The sequence below is a fragment of the Panthera pardus genome, unplaced genomic scaffold (genome assembly GCF_024362965.1).
Source record: "Panthera pardus isolate Hobbes unplaced genomic scaffold, ASM2436296v1 HiC_scaffold_15, whole genome shotgun sequence".
In the NCBI taxonomy this organism is placed as follows: Eukaryota; Metazoa; Chordata; class Mammalia; order Carnivora; family Felidae; genus Panthera; species Panthera pardus.
In genome coordinates, this window is record NW_026526710.1 from 77,514,234 (window position 1) to 77,527,322 (window position 13,089).

Consider the following 13,089-nt stretch of genomic DNA (forward strand, 5'->3'; position numbering starts at 1 on the left):
TAATTATACAGTAAGCCTTTCTTTATGATACTTTAAAAAAAACAGTATAGGGACGTTTGGGTGGCTCAGTTGGTTGGGCGATTGACTTTGGCTCAATCATGATCTCACAGTTTGAGAGTTCGAGCCCCGTGTCGACTCTGTGCTGACAGCTCAGAGCCTGGAGCCTGCTTCAGATTCTGTGTCTCCCCCCCTCTCTGCCCCTCCCCTGCTCACGCTCTGCGTCTCTCTGTCTCTCGATAATAAATGTTAAAAAAAATTTAAAAAGCAACAGTATATAATTCAGATAAAAGTGCTCTTGCAGGAGACAGGGGAATGACACAGAACACCTGAATATTCAGCTTCCTTCATCCCCATACAAGCAATTTTACTAGGGGAAAATACATAGTATTATACACTGGTTTCCTGTGGGTATTCCTAAGACTCCTTAAAAATGATGCCAAAGGGGAAGACAAATGTCAAAAAGATAGAAGAAGAAAATCGTTTTGGATATCCAAGAGCAGGTAACTTAGACATCATGGCAGTCATGTGGAGACAGGCAAACAGGAAGAAGCAAAGGAGCATTGAGAAAGAAGGCCCTTTACTCCCTTGTGAAAATTTGGAAAAAAATGTCAGTTGAGCACTTTTGGTAACAATCTATCTCCTATACATCTATTTCCTGTACATCAAACAACCAAATGCTCTCCATTTTTCCCCCAGTAACAACTGGAATATTGGCTGAACAGTGTGTCTCGTTATAACATGTCCCTGAACTTCGCAGGATTCACGTCTTTGGATTCTGCGTATTGCTTTATGAGGAGGCATTTAAAAATTTTTTTAAGGTTTTTATTTATTTTTGAGACAGAGAGAGACAGAGTGTGAGCAGGGGAGGAGCAGAAGGAGAGGGGGATACAGAATCCGAAGCAGGCTCCAGGCTCTGAGCTGGCAGCACAGAGCCCGACGTGGGGCTCGAACTCACAAACCGCGAGATCGTGACCTGAGCCAAAGTCGGATGCCCAACTGGCTGAGCCACCCAGGCGCCCCATGAAGAGGCATTTTTTACATCGACCCCTACACTTCCATTCCTTCTTTCACCTGGAGGGCTAACTTCTACACTTGATCTTAGCCAAAAGGCCGAGAAGCAATGCAGGTCTAACTTCTTTAAGATTGGGATGATAAAAGTCAAAACTTACATATATGGCTTCACCACTTCTTCTGACCCATTCTGAGGACTGACAATATCATTAATATTTTGTGGGCTGTAATAATGTTAAGCATAGAGATCAATGGAATAGAAAGTGCTGCAATAAAACACTGTTTGGAAAAAAAAATATGTGTGTGTGTGTGTACACACACACACACACACACACACACACACACACACACAGCCTGTTTGGTACATCTTGGGGAAAAATTACCTGTACGTGATTTTGCAGATATTTGACAAGTTAATAAAGTTCTTATTAACTATATATTGAAAATGAAAGATACTCATTTTTTATATACAAACAACATGACTTTATTATCTTACTCAAAATAAAATTAAAATATTCTCGCTATATATTGTATTTGCTAGCAATTCTTTTCCTCCTATCTCCTTAAAGTGAGCTAATTACTAATAAAGATTTAATAAATCACCTATCTATACAGAAGACCTTGCTCACAAGCCTATTTTATAACCGATTTGGGGTGACCAAGGAAGTGAAAATTAAGAATTCTGTATATATCATCAAATATTGATAATAAAAGGCTAAATTCTGTCGCTCTAAAAATTAGAACTAGGAAAGTAAATATTTATGTGAGGACATAACACAAAGCACATGAACTAAATACAATTAAGGGAAAGAGGGGCTGGGAATCACTGGGGGAGACATATTCACAAAATTATAATTTGGGTTGGCTATTAAAGACAAAAGTATTTTAGTTTAAGAATAATCAATTATAAGAGAGAAGCAGATATATGATAATAGAAATAAATTTTAGGATGTAGTTACTTTAATTTGTCTAATTTATTAGTTCACAAACTGGAAATGTTTGTAACAATTATTTTGTAATGTTCCTTTATTCTGTTGCCGTTTTAAAATGAAAGGAAATTCAATTCATTAAGACTAAAAATGCATACTACTTTTTGAAAAGTATAGAAAATAGTTCAAGGTATCTGATATATAGTTGCACATTCTCAAGTAAGATTTCTGTTTTTAACTTTTCTTAGCCTCATTATATTTTTTGAAAAATGAGTCAGTAATAAACTCATAAAATATTAATTATTTTAATTAAATATCTCAAAGTGTATGCTATCATGCAAACTAAAACATTCATCCTTTATAATTTTATTTTTTTTAACATCAATCATATTGTAATTCAGTAAGGATGAGAGGTCATAATATTACAAAGTGGTGTCTCGTGAGGGATTCTTAAATGCAACAAGAAAAACTCAAAAGAATGACTTCCCGAATTTGACTCAGAAACAGGACATTAAAAAACCTGATGATGTGAGTTGAAATTGGACAGGCTAAAATTAGGTTGCTGATCAACCTGATACGATCACTTTGGTATTTCCTCACGTTGCAAACACACATGCAAACTCTATAGGCTGAACTATTTCTTTTAAAACGTGAAGACCATACAGAACAGGTTGCCAAAGCACAGCCATTAAAACAAAGAGCGTGATATAGTTTCTGAGACAGAATCAATGTTAAAGAGTAATACAGAAAATTAAAGGATACAGAAATAAAATAGAAGGCTTAGATCTCTTTAAATTTAATTTTCTGGCTTTGGTAACTTTTCCTTAGAGCACATTTTTAACAAATCAAGCAAATTTTCAGATACCATGAGTGAGACAAGCTATTTCTCATTGTGCTTTTTGTATATCACCTGGGAAATGAAGAAACTATTTCAGATCGCTTTGGCATCAAAATCAACAGGCCTGTACCAGACGAAAACGCTTTTTCAGGTCCTAGTAATTGCCCTGTGGTACGTCTCAGCAAGCCAGTACATTTCCCTAAAATGGTCAGGCATTAACACAGGGCACGTAAGACCTATTGCCAAGAAAGTTAGTGATCAGCCATTCTGAGTGGGTGTGTTATTTAGATTCAGGTTACTCTACTATATCTGTATCTATAGACCGTATATATCAAAGCCTTAATATAATGGAGCAATAACTATCACCTTCCACCAGTGACATGAAGAAAACAGCATAATGGTTCTACATGTAGAAGGAAAAAAAGATGTTTTCTGTGAAATAATTACATTGGGTGCATCAAGAAAGTTGCTGTACCACTTTTTTTTTATTTGCTATGCTGGATTTGATATAATTGCATAAATTCACATCTGTATGAATGCAGTCCAATGCCTGAAATTTGTGCCATCATAAAGTCCGTGATTATGAACTATACAGAATATAAAATGCTTTTACTCTTCTTGGTTTCGTTCCCATGCTTGCGTTGTAAGGTTGGAATCAATAAATACCATAAATAATATAGTAAAGGGAACTCATTACCCAATCAGGGGCCACAAATAGAGACCACCAAGTGGGGCTGGGCTGGGCTTACTACTGCTGTCTTTGGGATCAGTGTTCCCAACTTCCTTCCCAGCCCCTTTAGCCCTAAACTCATCTTCCCTGGTGGCCCTCTGGCACTCATGAAATTTCTAGAGAGCTTGGGGAGTTCTTTAAAATCTCAAATCAAGGGGTAAGAGACTGGCAGAGAACACAGCCGTGCTACTATGTTCCCAACACTCTCTCCATAAAATGTAAAAGCTAGGAAATTCAAATATTGCTGGTTTCAGATGCAGAGTCAAGGCAGTTTTATCTGCCAGCTCCTCTGAACCAAAGTGGAAGAAAAAAGAGAAACAAAGTGGAGAAACCAAACTTAAGTTAGAAAAAAAAAAAAAAATACACACACACACACACACTAACAGTCCAAACACAAAAACACAAGTATGAAGAATATTGGGAAAATTGGAGCTAAAATGTAGTGATAATGTGAGAAGTGAACATTGGTATTCCTAAAAGTGGATGTCGCAATTCTGAAAGGGACAACAACTATCGCTCGGGTGACAGTAATTATGCTTAGCGTTCCGTGCCAGCCAAGAGGGAAGGGGGAACACTCCAGATCAGGAGACCAAGTGGAGCTTAAGGAGAGGGCTGTCATCCATTCTTTCCAGGTTGTACAGCCTGGCGCTAAATCTCCAGCACCCAAGGGCACTGCTGTAAATGACTTTGGTCACAGGAGGAAAGTAGAGGCTACCATGGTCAGGTCACAGCGCTGGGTGAAGGTTATGTAGGACGCTGTATGGTGAGCGACAGTGACTTCCTAAAGACCAGAGACAAAGGAAATGCACTTCTGGGGCAAAAACATTTGCTCTTAAGGTTTCAAAGTCAATAATTCTGAACCTAGGTTTGTTGAGATCAAACTGTGAATACCACATTATCCAGCCAATAGGACACCAAGCCTCAGACATAAAAATGAGTTAACAAGCTCATTTGGGAAAAATATGGAAGAGAAAAAAAATGGAAAAAAACCTCCACAACACCATCGATATTATACCCCTATTGAAGCATCCAAGTTAAATATAAATAAAATAATCAATAGGTATATAGTATACAGGCTTGAAAAAAAATCCTTGAAAAACAAACAAAAGCAACCACTTTGACTTATCAACTTTTATCATCATATTGGCTTCCAAAAAGTAAAAATCACTTTGCAAAATAAAGAATACACTTCCTTTCATAGAAAACTCATAAGATTTTCCATACTTTTCACATGGGAACCACACTAAACTCTTGAGCACAGAAAAAGAATAAAATCTATATTCCCAGGTCAAAGGAAAATGATAATGAAGTCTTTGAACAAAAAATCTGAATAGAAGCTATTATGTTTATGATCCTCACTGGGTCTCTGCTTCTTGCTTCTCCAAAATTTTCTTGAATTTACCCCATCCCGTAAAATTTACCTGAGGTCCTTTAACAGTTATACCAACAAGAACTATACTGTTAAACATTTAGAGAGAGCTATGGCCACCTACTTCCCCACCAGGCAAATCACCCCCACCACTAACCGCCATCAGTTTACTAGAGCTAATCTCAACAATTTATTATCTGAGTACAATCCCAGTCCCCACATAAGGAGCCAGAGTTCCAAGACTTCCTTTTTTCTCCCTCAGTTACCTTACATTCTGTATATCCTCAGTTCTGCCACTGGTTTCTCATCCCTCCTTAATTTCTGAAACATTTTCACTGTCCATTCAGGTACTAAGCATCGATCATTTGCCACATTTTTCTTATGTTGAATATTTCCTCAAACAATTCTGTTTATCTTCTCATTATAACAGAAAATTCGCTCTTAAATATCTCTGTTTCGCCAACAGGGCTTGATGTCTACTCTTTTCCCCCCTCACAAAATTGTACCTTTGGAGAAAAAAGGAAGAGGGACTGCTTACTCTATTGTTGTTTCCAGACTGTGTTCTTACCCTCCTCGCTAAAACCCTCACCTTTGTACCTCGTGTCCTCAGACTATGTCACTCATTACCCATCATTGTGGTTTTCCTTATCCAAGTCTAAAGTTAATTCCTCACATTGGTGGCCCTAGCTCATCACTTATTCTCATTTTCTCGAACACCATTCCATCTTCTGTTTTCCCATGGTCTTATTCCTCACATACTAAGTAAGTCATTTTCATTCTACCCTTGACCTCAGCAGGCCCCATGTCCCCATAATCTCAATGCTATGCAAGACTCTTTGGAGTCACTATCACCATTTTTCCAATTGACTTTCTCAGTGCCAAGGCTTCAGTAATCCTGTGACCTAAAAGAATTCCAACTGACTCAATCTACTAACTTTATCAATCTGTTTCCTTCCCTCCTCACAAATTTCAACACCCATTGTAAGTTATCATTACTTTCCTGCATAGATCTTCAGCAGTCTTTCTCCTCTCATTTCCTTATTCTCTTTCCCTCTTTGGAAAAACCCAAACAACTGTTAAATTTCAATATAGCTGGAGAAAATTTCAGTACAAAACACACTGGTCTAGTTTGAAAATCATAACTATAAGGCAAAATAAATCCTTAATACTGACCTGCAATCATATTTTCCCAAAGAGATTTACCTTACCTTCTCCAGAAAATTATTTCATACCTTTTCTGCAAGCAAACCTCAACATCTTTTATGAGCTCTCAGCTAATAATTTTTATCTGTTTCACTGAAAACAAATGAACTAATGAGAAAATAACTTCATCGGATTCCCACTTTCTCACACATCTCCATACCTCTAATACATTGCTTCCTCATATAGATGACGGTATTTGATCTTGTCCAGTGTTCAGCCCCTTACTTAGGATACAGTTGCTCTCTCCTTTTTCTTTTTCAAGAGTGATAGTATGTCAATTATTTTTCCTCTTATCGCAAAATTTTCTTTCACCATTGGATTGTTGCCATCTGAGCATTTGTACTTTTATTATTGTTTAAAACTTATCAGCAAATTCTGTCTTGACCTTACTTGCCTTTTAGAGACCATCAAATTCTTTCCCCCATTTTACCTAACCTCTTAGAAATAATTAAGCTCATTGTCTCCACTTTCTTTCCTCTCATCCAATCTCAGGTCTACCAAACTCAGTCTTTCACTCACATACACACACTACCATGTCACAGAAGTTATGTTAAGACCACCAGTCAGCTTCTTCCTGCTAAATCAACAGTCAATGCTCAGTTCTTTTCTTGTTGACCTCATGGTAATGTTAGCCACCATTCTTTCTTTCTGGAATTTTTTTTTTAATGTGACATAACCCAAAGAACTTCCTCCTCCTTTCTAGCTGTTCATTCTCAGCTTACTTGATCATTTTAATATTCACTGTGAATTGTGGATTCAGTCAAAATCCTTGTACCTATTCTCTATTTGTACTCATGCTTGTGGTGACATAATGCATTCATATATTACCATTCACATACTGATAATGTACGAATTGGGTGTCCAGAAACATTCTCTTATGAACTTCAAACTGTTTCTGATACCTTCACTTACTGTTCAATAAATGTCTTTTACCTAACATTCTGAAAACTAAAATTCTAAGAAGTTCCTTCCAATGTCTGGCCTACCAGCTTTTTCCCCATTTCACTTAATGGCTACACCATTCTTCTCATTGCACAGGTCTGAATCCTTCCAGTTTTTCTTTTATCCCCAAGTTTATATCTACTTCTTCAGAAATTATTTTATGTCTTTTCTTCTAAATATACCTAGGATATATTCCTCACCACTTAAACTACTACTTCTATTTTCCAAATCACCCATATTTTGTCTGGATTACTGATAACGCCTCCTTAATGGTTATCTTGTTTTCACCTAATCTTCCCCTAAATCATTCTTAAAATAGAAGCAAATATTAAAAGTGAATAAAATCGTTTCATGTCTCTGATTTAGCCCATAGGCTCCCTATTTTAGTCAGAATAAAACCAACTTTCTTATGACGTCTTATAAGATGGCCCCCATTACTTCTTAGACATAATTTATATTATTCTTTCCTTGCTCACTCTATGGTTCCCCTAATGTCTCATGAGATGCTGTAAATGCATCTGGAAAAATCCAAAATGTCAACAAAGGAAGAATAGAATGGAACTTTCTCAAACTGGTACAATGTCTGGGCTAAAATCATATTTAACTGGCAAGTCAACTGGGCTAAAATCATACTTAACTGGCAAGTCAATGCTTGTTCAGCAATAAGACATGATGTCCACCTCTTTTACTGATGGATCTAGTGAAATTATTTAAGAAATAAAAATAAGGTATAAAGATTGAAAGGAATACAATTTTCATTATTTTGCAAACACCATTATGTCTTGATAAATCAAGAGTTTATGAACAGAGTTAATTAGTAAAATTAACAAAGTTAATCAAGTCCAAAAAAGTATATAGAAATAGGTATTTTTGTATATTGGCAACACGTAATTAGTAAATAAAAATGACAAATTATACTAACATTAGCAACAATAAAATATCTGAGAATAGCAATGGAATGATGTTCAGGTCACTTCACTAAAAACTATAAAACTTTCATAATAGAGATTAAATACCTTAAATGGAGAGAGATATTATGTTAACTGTATGGAATATTGGATACTAGAATTATCTACATATTCCATGCAACTCCAATGCAAATATCACAGGGAATTTTTTTTTGTGGTAAATATGACATGGTTTCTAAAATGTAAATGGAGAGGGGACACCTGGGTGCTCAGTTGATTAAGCCCCCAACTCAGTTTTGGCTCAGGTCATGATCTCATGATTTGTGAGTTCCAGCCCCATGTCAGGCTCTGTGCTCCCAGCACGGAGCCTGCTTGGGATTCTCTTTCCCTCTCTTTGCTCTGCTCCCCCCTTCTCAACTCATGCTCTCTCTCTCTCAAAATAAATAAAATTTAAAAAATTAAAATGTATATCGAGAAACCAAGAGCCTTATAGTAGTTATTCAATTTGAAAAAAGAAACGGTCATGTATGGATACTAACACTATGAGCTATTCACATTTATTTGTATTTACTGTAACTGCTGCAGAATATTATTGGTACCAAGTTCAACAAATAAATGGACGGAACAGAACAGAAAGGACAGAAAGTGACCTAGGAATGTATCATCACCTGATGATGATAAAAGCACCAGTACAATTCAGTGGAAACAATAATTATGTTAACGAAAATGTCCTAAATGAACTGGGACTTTATACAAAACAAAAATCCTTAAAATTTAGAGAAAACCACACAAAATTAATTTTCAATGGGATTTAAGCATAAAATTGAATTGTAAGACAATAAAACTTCAAGAAAACAAAAAGCAAACTTTTAATTTTAGACGTCAAAAATTAAATAGGAAGTTTCCCATAAAGATGAGATTAATCAAAACTTGTTAAAATCACCATCTTAACATTCATTGGAAGATAATATTAGATAATATTGCCAGCCACAGAATAGGAAAAGTTATTTGTGTGAGTATATGTATATATAGAGATAGATAGATGGATAGTTTTTTTTAACGTTTATTTATTTCTGAGCCAGAGCATGAGTGGGGGAGAGGCAGAGAGAGAGAGGGGGACACAGAATCAGAAGCAGGTTCCAGGCTCTGAGCTATCAGCACAGAGCCCGATGTGGGGCTTGAACTCACAAACCGTGAGATCATGACCCGAGCCGAAGTCGGTTGCTCAACCGACTGAGCCACCCAGGCGCAACTAGATAGATAGATAGATATTTATGTCTGTAAATATATGCAGATACAGATATACATAGAGACATATATAGAGATATATGTGTGCCCGTGCATACACACACACACACAGACACACATATATCTGCCAAAGTTCTCATATCCAGAATATATCAATAACTACATATCAATAAATTAAACAGAGGTAAACCAATTACAAAATGACCACTGTGCATTCTGCATATAAAATCTTTAGCATACTGTAGATTCCAAAAACATATATAAAGATTTGTTCTTACATATTTTAATAATTCTTCCTTTCACTTGAGAACATTTGCCCCATCACTCACTCAATATATTTTTTGCATTTAGTATCAACTATATAAGAATAATCTTAATATGGTCTAATGATCCTGATGTGGAAATCATGTATACAAATTCAAATGAATTTATACTAGACTGAGCAAGATTGTGATTTATGTAACCTCTTCTCAAAACAAGGAAGCATCTTTTTATTTTTGGGGGGTAAAGAAAACAAGAAATTGACTTCAATTATTTTATTTCTCAAGTGAGAATTGTTTACTTCTGCTAATTTCTACTATGAGTTATTTTCTTTCTGTTTAAGTACCACCCCATCTACATTTTTAATTTCAATTATAGATATAAGGCTTGCCTTCACATCTATGACCTATTAAAAGAAAAAAATGGCTTCATTTACTATGCATGGTCTTCCCTTTAAACATTAAAGTTTTGACACTTTATTTCTTTGGAATTAAAGGTTCATGAGTATGGGCACCAAACGCCCACAATGAAGGTGGTAAATAATATCATATTGAGGAAATTCCTCAACTATAACTTATTGTTTGACAAAGTGAATATTTCTACTTAAATTTTTACTGAGAGCACTTACTATGCTCTCTGATATAGATGTTCTTGAGAAGAATACCTACTCAAAACTAAAACATTTGGCCTCCTGTAACAGTGTAGAAGATCAAAATGCATAGAATTAGTGGTAATAAAAATCTAAACATAGTGGGTAACGATTATAAATGGTCAATTAACAAGAGAAAGATTTTGGGGTGGCCTGGGTGGCTCAGTCTGGTAAATATCTGACTCTTGATATTGGCTCAGGTCGTGATCTCCTGGTCGTGAGATTGAGCCCTGGGTGAGGCTCCACCCTAGTGTGGAGCCTGCATGGGATTCTCCTTCTATCTTAAAATAAGTAAACATTAAAAAACAAACAAAAGAGGAAGATGTTAATAACTTTTGAAATTGAGATTTCAAGGCTAGGGGATTGTAAAATCACAAATGCTTGGTCCCTGGAATCACCAATAGTGCGCATATTGATGGATAGACGGAGGGATGGATGAATGAATGTATGTATGATTGAACAGCCAGCTTAATTCAGACGCCGAAAAGTCTGCAAGGTGAAACTTATTGAACAAAGATAAAAAGTTCAAACATGAAAATGTAATTGGTCAATAATATGTCACTGGTGACCTTTCCAAATAGCAGTTTCAAAGGGTGACTAGAGTAGCAGCCTGATGGGAAGCAATTAAATTTGATCAATCTACAGGCAAATCTACTTCTTTCCTTTTTTTCTAGAATTTAATAGGAATGAAACTTGGAGGAACAATTAGCAGATAGAGTCATTTATTTTAGCTAATGAGAATTTACCCTCTGTCTTGAAAAAGTTCCTGCCCCTTTTTATCATTTTGCTACTTCTGGAAACCTCCTTTTCTTTTGATTTCAAAATTACACAATGATACTTATAATTTGTCTTTTTCTTTATGTTCTTATGGTGAAAGAAATCCGGTCCTCTTCTAAGTTGGGATGAAGATTTTCCCTACTGTGACCCTGAGCTTGTTTGTACCAGTAACTGGATTAGAAAGGCAAGTGAAAATATCTTCTGACTGGCCAAGTTAAATACTCATTATTGAGCACCTAATACATGCCAGGCATAATGAGAGAAGTTGCCAAATACAGAATAACGTGAAAGAACTTAATATGTGTTGGACTTACAAGCCTGGCTCATCTAACTCTTACAGGTACTTCCTTACTGCATGGAGATCATTGGTGGACTAAACCCAGTCTTATCCTTCCCTGAATCATCTCACATATATGTAATTATATAAATATACATACATATATATACATACATACACATCAATAACTTAGGAGGTATATAGGTATATATGGAATAGAAATTCAGGAACAATTACTTCACAAGTTATGATCACTCTGTTATCCATTGCATATATATACATAGGTATATACCTGTGTATATACCACATATGTGTATATATATATGTACATTCTGTGTTCACATGTGTAAATATGTGTATATATTTGTCAAGATCTATCTATTAGCCACATTTGAGATCACTCAGTTACTCTGAACTACTTTAACAATGCTTTCCCCCTGACTTCTTTCAGCTTATTTTAATTCCTTCAGACCACACCGTTGTCTTTTGTTTATGAAGTTTTTCTTCTTCACAATTGTAAACCAGATTAGATATTCTTACTTATGAACTCATGGACTTTTTATTAGAGAGAACAGTTTAGGACTGGAATTCTTTTTTTTTTTTTTTTATTTGTTTAGTTTATTCGAGAGAGAGAAAATGCAGGGAAAGGGCAGAGAGAGAGGGAGAAAGAATTCCAAGCAGGCTCCACATCGTCAGGGCCTGACATGAGATCATGAACTGAGCCGAAATGAAGAATCGGATGTTTAACTGACTGAACCACCCAAAGGCCCTGGACTGGAATTCTCTTTTTTTTTTTTGATTGTTGTTTAATGTTTGTTTATTTTTGGGAGAGAGAGAGACACACACACACACACACAGAGTGTGAGCGGGGAGGGGAAGAAAGAGAGGGAGACACAGAATCCGAAGCAGGCTCCAGGCTCCGAGCTGTCAGCACAGAGCCCCATGTGGGGCTCGAACTCACAAATCATGAGATCATGACCTGAGTGGAAGTCAGATGCTTAATCAACTGAGCCATCCAGGTGCTCCTGAAATTCTGTATATGGTGAGTAATTGGGGGACCTAAATCTTTTTCTCCCACTGAATTGATTAAATGTTTCTTTAGAACAGTGATTCTGTTACTTGAAGTCACCAGGAGACCCAAAATAGAGTGGATACTTTATTAACACTTGCGGTCTTGTTGGCTGATTGGCATTATTCAGCAGTTATATTTTTGAAATTTATCAGAACTTATTTAAATATATTTTGTTATCAAAAAGTCAATATATAATATACACCAATCTCTTAAAATATATATATCATATAATCAATATATCACATTTATAGTTGTGGTTGCATTTTCTATTTTTTTACATTGAAAAAAAGACTTCAAATAAGCACCAGTTTTAAAACGATTAAATTGAATACAGTTATTTCTAGGACCTAAAATTACCATACGTTTTAAGTGAGAAAGTAATTCAAAACTTCTTGTAGCCAATGTTTTATTATGAGTAAAACCATGCATGTGCTTATGCAACAACCACTCCACTCATAATATGTTAAAACACACAGTTTTGGTTGGTGGTCATAGTGAACAGGTTTACTGTTTGTTATCTTACTGTTTTAATTGGCTGTGTTTTTGTATGTAGACCAAAGTTGTTTTTTTTTTTAATTTTGGTTTTATTTTATATTTGAGAGAGAAAGAGAGAGAGAGAGAGAGAGAGCGCAGGTGAGCATGAGCAGGGGAGGGGCAGAGAGAGGGAGACAGAATCTTAAGCAGGCTCCAGGCTCCACACTGTCAGCATAGAGCCTGATGAGGGGCTCAAACTCATGTACCTCGAGATCATGACCTGAAGTCAGGCGCTTAACCGACTGAGCCACCAAGCACCCCATGTAGACCCAAGCTTTTGCTGAGATTTAAGCAATTTTCATTTTCAATAGATGTCAAATGTGCATGTCTGTATATACGTG